This window comes from Nicotiana tomentosiformis, chromosome 9 (assembly GCF_000390325.3).
Source record: "Nicotiana tomentosiformis chromosome 9, ASM39032v3, whole genome shotgun sequence".
Classification (NCBI taxonomy): Eukaryota; Viridiplantae; Streptophyta; class Magnoliopsida; order Solanales; family Solanaceae; genus Nicotiana; species Nicotiana tomentosiformis.
This window is the reverse complement of record NC_090820.1, coordinates 62689419-62699515: the sequence shown is the minus strand read 5'-3', so window position 1 is coordinate 62699515 and position 10097 is coordinate 62689419.

The window sequence follows — 10097 nt, the reverse complement described above, 5'->3', positions numbered from 1 at the left end:
GGAAGTTAAACTCCTCGTCATGTCTCATTTTCCATATGAGTAACCCACGGGTTCGAGGCAGTAAGGAGGGAATGAAAGAACCAGTTACTAGGGGAGGCGTCCTTGTTCCTATTAATGCCACTACGCTACCATATCATGTGGTGAGGTCACCTAAGAAATAAAAGAGGATTATTGGCATAAATAATTCAAAATATTTGATATGAAAGAATAGCTACTCGGGTTTATGTTGGAAGATTCTTGAAATATGTTATGGTTGTGGAAAGAGGGGGCACAAGAAGAACAAATTCCCCTAGGTTGGATACACTCGTCCCGGGCTGCCCGATATGCGGGCGGGAACATTTGGCATCGCGTTGTGAGTATGCTCAGGAGCGTGCTAGGGGTGGTAGGCCTGGGAAATTCCAAAGGCCCACGAAGAAAACCGGTACAGAGATTGTTACTCCTGTCGTGAAGGCCTGGAGGAAAGATAAGAGGGATTCTTATGACTTATACAAAAAGGGTATATATTTTGTCAGTGGGGCGAGTCAGTTTAGTGGACCTCATCCTCGTTGCGTGAGGTGTAGGAGATGTCATTCGGGGGTATGTCACTATGGTACCAAAGTATGTTACGAATGTGGAGTCGAGGGGCATCAGTCAAGGCATTGCCCCATCAATCTAAAGTTACTAAGTAAGTCACTCCTTAGTATATCATTCCGAACACCGCCTAATTTTTCTTGTTGTATATGAACATCCATATTAAAGAGCCTACATAAATATGGTCTTAAACAAAACGTTGAATTACAAAACATTGCATGTACCTACTCTTTGAACGAGAGACAGTATTCGTGAAGCCTTTTGATCATCAATCTCTTATTTACGACCTCTTGAGGAATTGAGTTCTATAATTATTTCCTTGAATTGAGTTATAACCCTAGGCTAATACTTCCCACTTGCTTCCCTAAATTCTCAACAAGGGACTATATGTGATGAATTTATTACAAAACCTTTTGATTCGAATGGATAACATCTGCTTACTTGTGCCTATGCACACACCATCATAATATTTATCTATGTGGTATCAAATCTAATGCAAAGCAACCTAGTATTGAGATCCTTCTTGAGCCACTCTTTCTCTCTCCGATGTATATGGCTCATATGGTTTGAACAATCACTTATCATGAATCCTTTTCACCATCTAGTAACATGAGAGCACATTGAATTGAAAGACAAGGTTGTCTTATCTCTAGTCCTCTCATATAGGATCAACTATTGGCAAAGGTTAAGCTATGAAAATGATAATAATCTCACAAGTGTTCAACTTCTTTTTTTTCAACCCCATGGGCTTGTGGCATAGATTCCTGGTGTCAGCATTCAGGGTGCCAGAATATTCTCATCTCGAGTTAAACTGATTTTTCCTACACTCCAGGAGACGGCTGGTCTCACGTACTTGGCTATTTTTCCTTGAGGCTTACTATTGCCAAACAAGGCACATATGGAATGAAACAATTGTCACTGTCCCTTTCATAACTCATAGCCATCCAAGAATGATGGATGCTAATGTCTTTATCCTCCCGATCATGCCTTCCATATGTCACATGTCTAAAAGCACTCACTTCTTTTACATCTCCAGATCATGTACATGTTTCCACGTTATCAATGTGTACTAGGCAACTCTATGCCTCATTTGTCGAATTTATGATGTCATCACAATGATTAATCATGTCAGCACTATTAGTAGTAACCTTCATGTCTCTTAGGATATAACTTCCTGAAATACCCTTCTCAGCACATTGATGGATTCTTGAAAAAATTCCAGCCCAATCTCGAACCTCATTGTTCCTATTTGTGGTAAATCTATCGAGAGTTGTAGGTTCAAATGTGTCAAAGAAGAAGCATCATCCCGTTATCAAATATATTGGATATGAAATTTATGGTCATATTCATGCTATCATATCTTAGAGTAATTGTTGGAGGTCTCCAAAGGTTTAGTTTGGGCGTTCGGCGTAGAGATTTAGAGTTAAAGAAAGTGAACGGGTTATTCTCAATATTTTTTCCATGAGGATGTTATGTGAATTGTTAATAAAGGTAAAGTATGTGTAGTCACATTAAGCCTTATGAAATCTTGAAGGAAATATGCCGAACTATGAGTATGATGTTTCCCCATTATTGTCCTCCATGTACCCGGTGTTTCATGTGTCTATGCCTAATAAGGTAGTTGGAAATCCTTTGTCTATCGTTCCGGTGAAAGCTAGTGAAGGTGAAGTTAATGGATAATTGGATTATGAGGGGTAACTATTTTTCATCCTTGTTAGATAAGTCTGGGAGTTGATATTGCCTCTGTTAAAGTGCTATGGTGAAGTCTATGAGTCAATAAGGTCACCTTGAAGACCGAAAGTGTTGTGGAAACAAAATAGTTTCGCTTGATTGTATAGCAATATGTTTTGATTTGAAAGGTACTTTCAAGGTGTTATGATTTAAAAATGTACAGTTCATGACTAGATATCATTTTGATAATACAATGCATGTAATGCTTAGATTAATGTTATTGATATATACATTGTGATGCTTTGTTGGGTTGTCGATGTGTTGTTAGGAGTTGTTTTGGTATTACTCTGGCAGGTGGATAGGCCCAATTACAGGAGAGACTCTACCAAAATTTCTGAAAAATTTAGGAGTTAGTCATATTTAGGAGCTTAAGATGTGTGGAAGAAGAAATGGGTTATGTTAAGTGTTTGGGGACGGACTCTACTCCTCATTCGAAGACGAATGTTCTTAAGTGGGGGAGAATGTAGCACCCCGGAAAATTTCGAAGTACTTAAGTTCTATTAAGAAAGTTGATATGTGTTAATTATATTATTTTGTGTACAGACGAGGACTATTAATATGATGGATATCAATTGGATATGATAATAAGTGTACGAGACATATTATAAGTGATGTGGGGTCTAAGCAGAGCCCTAAGTCTAAGTCAAGTTGCAAATTACATGATAGACTAAAGTTCCAAATCAGTACACACAAGACCAAACTTTGGATGAGCATATCTACATATATATAAGGAGTTATGTCATGGACAACCTATCTAATGAAAGCTCTTCGGGTCTAGTTTCTAACTCTTCAAACCGTTCATCATTATGACACTCCTACAAGAAGTTATGACCAAATTCCCAAAGGCTGACAGAATGTGATTCTGCGGTCAATTCTGCGAACCGCAAAAGTGGTCTGTGGATCGCAGAATGATCGCAGACCGGTCCAGTGCAGCCCAGTTCTGGGCATCAGTTTCGCAGTCCATTTTGCGGACCGCATACCTGTTCTTTTGTCAGTTTTGCGACCACAGACCTGAATTCGGAGTGTCCATTTTCCTATTTTTATAACCCGACCCCATTTTGATAAATAGCCTTTGGGGCTCGTTTTGAAGGCAAAAACCTAATATTTTTAGAGAGAAGTGAAAGTGTTCTAGAGAGAGGAAGTAGCTCAAGTTCTTTGTTCATCAAGATCTTGTCCAAACTTTAAAATCCAACAAGAAAATATCACAAGATCTTCACTCAAGAGGTAAAGATCTAACCCTAGTCTTCAATTTCAAGTTTGGGGTAAAAGATGGGTGATTGGGAGTATGATTCTTGGGTGTGAGAGTATTATGTATACATGCATGTACCAATAAGGTTTGTAGGAATTTTGTTGAGCCCACATGGGTAAAGATTGGGTTGTGAAGTGAAAGAAATCTTGTGGAAGAACCTTGTAATCAATTTGCACATCAAGTGTTTGATAAAATGCTCAAATGAGCTAAGACCGTGAATATCTTCCTAGTTTGTGTTCAATTTTGTTATGTATCAAAATAGATTGAAGTTTCTAATATTTACAGAATGTTGTAGTATTTTAAGGAAAGCTCAAAGCGAGGTATGTTGGCTAAACTACTCTCGTAGGATCTAATTCCATAATGTTCCCGCAAGTTTCAAGTATTGTTGGCTCAAGTTCCTAATTCCTATGTTTCGGGTTATCCCTTATAAACTTGACTATTCCGAATGAGCCTTATGTCGAAATATATATGTTCAAAGTGTTGATTGCGTATTAAAACATGATGGCTTTGAGTCGTGTTTCAAATGAAAGCTAGTAGACCAAATTGTGTGAGAAAAACTTGATATGCCTAAGACTCTTAATTGCTCATATGGGTACCAAAAGTCTTGATTGGAAATATCTTATTGTTGATAATCTATAAAGATGCTTGAAAATGAAATAAGTGAATTGGGGACATAGAGTATGGCCAACGTGCCAAGAATAAAAGTTATACTTGTGGCTAGTGGTGCCAATGAAATAAAATGATGTGAGAAAGATTATGAAATGAGCTTTGATTCAACTGTTCCAAAATTATTTCAAAAATAGAATTGCCCAAAAGCTTATGTACTCAAGTCATGCCCATATGTGGTTGTTTTAACTAATGCTATGCTTGGTGAGTTTTTTCAATGTGTTTTGCGTTCTTACATATTCGTGAGTGGAAATTGTGTATTGCCCTTTTTGGGGAAAACTATTTCAAGAATAAATGGTGTGTTACTTGTTTATGAATTTAACTTGCGCATCTACTACCAATCATTTTACTCTATTCTTGTAAAGAAATCTATTGTGCTTAAATTCTTCATTTCTAATGTACTTAAAGTTGTGATTTTCGGAATATTATATTTGTTGATATTTATGATGATGATACATGAGAGAGAAGAAATGAAAGTGTGGAATATCAAATACGGCCACCGTGCCTTGAATAAAGAACCTTGTAAATGGCCAAAAGAGCCAAGGGAATATTGTTGTTGTTATAGGTTGAAAATACTAGTGGAGATTCATACAATGTCAAAGATGATAAGGTAAATACATTTGTACTTATGTTACCTTTGGGTGCAAAAACAAAAATAATATTTTTCGGAAGTATCATTAGCAAACCGAGGAAGGGTGGGTTGTAACAACCCACACCTAAAACTACACGTGTCGGTGTAGGAGTGGATTGTGATTATTCCCCTTATTTGGGATGATATTGATGGGTTGATATTATTCTCCTTAATTGGGATGAAACTGGTAATAATTGTGGATTGAAAAAGTCAACCCAAACGGCATATGTGGGAAGGCGACCTAGCTGATCGGGTGGAGATCGGACGCCATGTTGCGCACATGGTGGTACTACTCTTGGTAACACATTTCTTTCGCATCACATGTCGAACCACTTTATTCGTGAGGAGATGGCCTGGATGATCGGGCGTGATCGGACTCAGTGCTACAAACACGGTGGTATATCGGTGCTAATGATCTCCCAACCGTTAATATATATTAATTTTGTATTTGGAAAATTGTTATGTTTTAACTAGACATTTGGATATGGTTGATTGTGACTTGCTATTTCTATGGTTTTCCCTTTCTTATATTGGCATTCTATTTTGAAAGAGGACAGTTAGCTTTACATACTATTACTATTGCATATGTACTAACGTCCCTTTTGCCGAGGGCGCTGCATCTTCAATGGATGCAGGTGGTTCATCAGCGGGCAACTTTGGTCAACATGGAATGCAGCTCACTGTAAAGTTCCCGCAATAGCCGCACCTATGCACCCAGAAGACAACCGGAAACATATAAACATGCACAATAAGTACAGAAAGTGTAGTATGAGTACGTAAATCAATGCGTACCTAGTAAGTATCTAGCCTAACCCAAGAGAAGTAGTGACGAGGGGTCGACATCGACACTTACTAGTGGTCCAATAAATCAAATACAGTAGGAAGTAAACATATGTGAGGCAGCGTAAACAAACGAAATAAACAAGTATAAATACGTGGTATAATCCTCCTCTCAACAATAAACTCAAGCTCTCAATTAGCATTTACCTCCTTAACCGGAGTGTATATACAATGGACCTCACCAGATAGGTCGTCATAATTCAAATTAGGAAAAACTCATAGATACACTGGCTTCTTGTCAAATATTACGCACAATTTCATAAGAGTATTTTATAGAAATGCCGAGGTGTACGGCCCGATCCATCATACTGTGTGCACTGCCGAGGGTCGAACGACACAAACCATAGATGCATCTATTATACTACCGAGGGGAACGACCCTCTCCCATGAGAGTGTGGTACATAGTCCTGCCAAGGCGAACAGCCTGATCCCATTAGAATAAGAAGCTTTAACGGGTCATTGACCCCACTCACGAATAAACGTGTGACTTATGGATTTTTAAGGAAAACATTTTGATGAAAACGCATAGCGTGGGAGAAATTCGTAAGAGGAGCACAATTATTCTGCGGCTAATCATGAAGCTCACAAAATCTCTACAATAGCAAGTATATCACTCTACGCAAGTCTAGTCTCAAGTCATGACGTAAAATAAAGGAATTTAATAGGCAAAGGACAACTCAAACAGTACAGTTATAGCATGGCGGGAACCTAAGTCTACCCAGACAAAACATGAATCTAGCTACGTACGGACTCTTGTCACCTCGTGCGTACGTAGCCCTCGCAACAAGTAGCACATATCGAATATATCACCTAGGGGTAGTTTCCCCTTCACAAAGTTAGACAAGAGACTTACCTCACTTTGAAGTTCCATAACCGGCTCCAACGCCACTCTAACACCTCATACTGATGCTCGTCACTCCAAAACTAGTCAAACAATGTGCAAACCAATAAAAATATACTCAATACTCATACTAAATAAATTCATAGCAATTTCCAACTTTGCTCGAAAAGTCAATAAATCTAACCCTCGGGCCCGCGTGCCCGGATTCCAAAAAATCTCGAAGATAAATATTACCCATAACATTACGAATTCAAATATAAAATTTATTCCCAATTTCATGTCCAAATGCGTGGTAAAAATCCAAAAATACCAAATTCTAGTTTTTCTACCAAAATCCCAAATTTCTACTAATTGCTATGTTTAAATCCATATATAAACGTGTTATTTAACTCACAATATGCGGGAATTACTTACCTTGACCTAGATGATGAAAATCTTCCCTCCAAGAACTCCAAAAATCGCCCAACCAAATGAAAATGTGAAAGAAATGGGCTAAGTCCCGGATTAAAAAAAAACCTATTGCCCAGCGACTTTCGCATCTGTAGTGAAATAGCTATTTCTACAGCTTTGCACTTGCGGAAAAACCATCGCAAGTGTGGCTCTAACTCAAGCCAGCAGCCTCCTCTTTTGTGGCACAAATAGCGCATCTGCGGACAACAAGCGTTTCTGCGCTTAGGCACCTGCGTGACAAAGTCCGCTCCTGCGGCTCCAGGCCTTCTTAGCCAACTCCGCTTCTACGATCTCCACTCCGCATCTGTGACCTCGCAGGTGCGTAATATTCCTCGCACATGTGCTCCCCGGTCCCATCCACGAATTTCGCATGTGCGACGACCCCTTCCATGCCTGCGTGACCGCACCTGCGACCACTTCTTCCGTAGGTGCGAAAACACCAGTCTTCAGCAACACCAACACTTCTTCAAATCCCAATTTCAATCCGTTTTCAATCCATTTCGCACCCGAGGCCCCCGAGACCCAGTCCAAACATATCAACACATCACAAAACATGATACATACATAGTCGAAGCCTCAAATCATGTCAAACAACATCAAAATTATGAATCGACGGCCAAGACCTTTCTTTCAACTTTTCAACCTTCAAACTTTGCGGAACGAGTCTGAATTATATTTAAACATCACGGAATGATGCCAAACTTTACGTGCAAGCCACAAATCACGATACGAACCTATCCCAAGGCTCGTAACTCCAAACGGACATCGATAACATCAAAATATACTTCAAACCAAACATAAGAAATTCTTAAACTTTCAAAAATGCTAACTTTCCATAATAAGCGCCGAAACGCTTTTGGACCACCTGATACTCTACCCGAACATCCACCCAAGTCCGAAATCATCATAAGAACCTATTGGAACCTTCAAATCCCGATTCTGAGATCATTTACTCAAAAGTCAAACCTTAATCAATTCTTCCAACTTAAGCTTCCGAAGTTAGAATTTTCCATCAGAATCAACTCCGAACTTCCCGAAATTTGATTCCGACTATGCGTACAAGTCACAAAATATGAAGTAAAGTTACTCAAGGCCTCAAACCGCCGAATGACACGTATCATGATTCCGACTAAGCTCAAATCAGACTGAAGATCCTCCCTATAACCTTAGCTAACAAGCTTTAGGACCAAATTCCAATATCCAGTATTCTCCACGAGACCCAATTCTGACATATTAACACTGCATCAATCGCCACACGATGTACCAAACATGATCATGCTCCTCCGCTGAAATCACACCCTGCACCTCATAAGTCGTTTGACCAAGGCAACCTCCTCAAAGTACAACAGTTGCAAATTCACTGACCCAGGGCCCGTAACATACCTCATAACACATATAAGCCCGATTTCAATCCTCACAATACTGCAACTATGAAAGAGATGCGCAGGAACTCATAACCACCCGTCAAATTAATAACTCATGGAGTTTCTCCGCTTGACAAGAACTGTTACCTTATTCTGAATCGAATAGTGACACTTTCTCTTTAATACACCTTGCATAAATTCGATCGCACCAGTTTCAGGTCCAATAGCCTCGTCTCACCCAGTACAAGCTGCTCAGGCAATAAGCCACTTCAAACATTGACCATGATCTCATATAACACCATCAATGCGCCAATAAGCTACCATTGGAACATGACACATAAGGAATGACAAATTTTGGAAAAAGAACTACCCAGCCGCATAACGAATAAAACAACCGAAAAGATACTATGAACCCTTCTCAAAGAATGAGAAACAACGTACACAAGAATAAATATAGGGAATCGTACTCAACATCTCACTGTTGCGGCGTGCAACCTGATCCAAACAACATACTCGTGGCGGCGTACCACCCGATTCACACATAAAAATGTATAAGGAAATACCCATCAGGCCAAAATGCTTATACATACGAAATACCGAATACCGACCACAAGCACGCCAAGTGCAAAAATACAACCCTGGGGAGACGAATAGCGCCATACGCTACAAAACCCAAGCACAACCAAGGTGCGATAAATGACCTGCATCTCGAGAGCCGTCCTGCTCATATAACACCACAAGCTACACGGGACCTCAACACATGTGCGAATAATCAAGATGTCTCGCAACCCACATGGCACAATAGAGTATTAACCTCCAATGCCCGATGACTCCTCCGTAACAAAAGCTATGCTGATTGAATACATCTGGCCTGATGTAGAGCACACATTCCCATTAGACCCACCAACGGACCCCGAGCCAATTCCGATCATCCCATACTAAGCCAACAACCTTTCAAGGATCCACAATGGCCCAATTCATGACACATACGATCCGTCGTCCCAATCCGGAACAAACTCCCACAGTTCAAAACCAGAGGAATAGAGCGCCTTCCAGGCATAAACTCTCACATTAACGATAATACCATAATCTCCAGGCTTGGTTTCAATCTTTAACAATCAAGTGGCTAATATGTCATACTTATACAATTTTCCCGTGGGATATGCTCCCACGACCTTCCGTACCAGGTAGCAAAGTTTGCACCTTCACACTACCAACTGTACTAATCCTGTAAAGCCAACAAAGAATCCGCAAATCAATACACAAAGCCTCTTACACAGGACACCGTTCACAGGTGACACTAAAGAAAATGTAGCTTACTCTGAACACCTAAATTCTTCCCTACTCATCCGAGCTCGTGACATTCTTGTCAACACCGAACCGCAACCTTGATCCTCAACTTCAAATTCCCATACCGCTCACTGAACCTATCGCGCAGCTACACGAGAGTACAAGAATTTATCATAACCCCTGAACTACTAGTAGAATAAATACTTTATTGGCTAGAATCACTTTCACTCAACTCATTTTAGAAGAACCATTGCAACACGTAACTGAATTTCCATAACAACAGAAAATACAAACCTCGAATCGTGGTCTAAACCGTCATAACTCTTCCGGGATCCATCTACACAAAACAAGGCTATTAGAATCAAATACCTCCTAACAATCAAATTATAGTGGTTGTCAAGCCCGCACATACAACCACCAACCATCTGTATAACGTAACGTGCCGAAGGAACTGATCATTGCCAC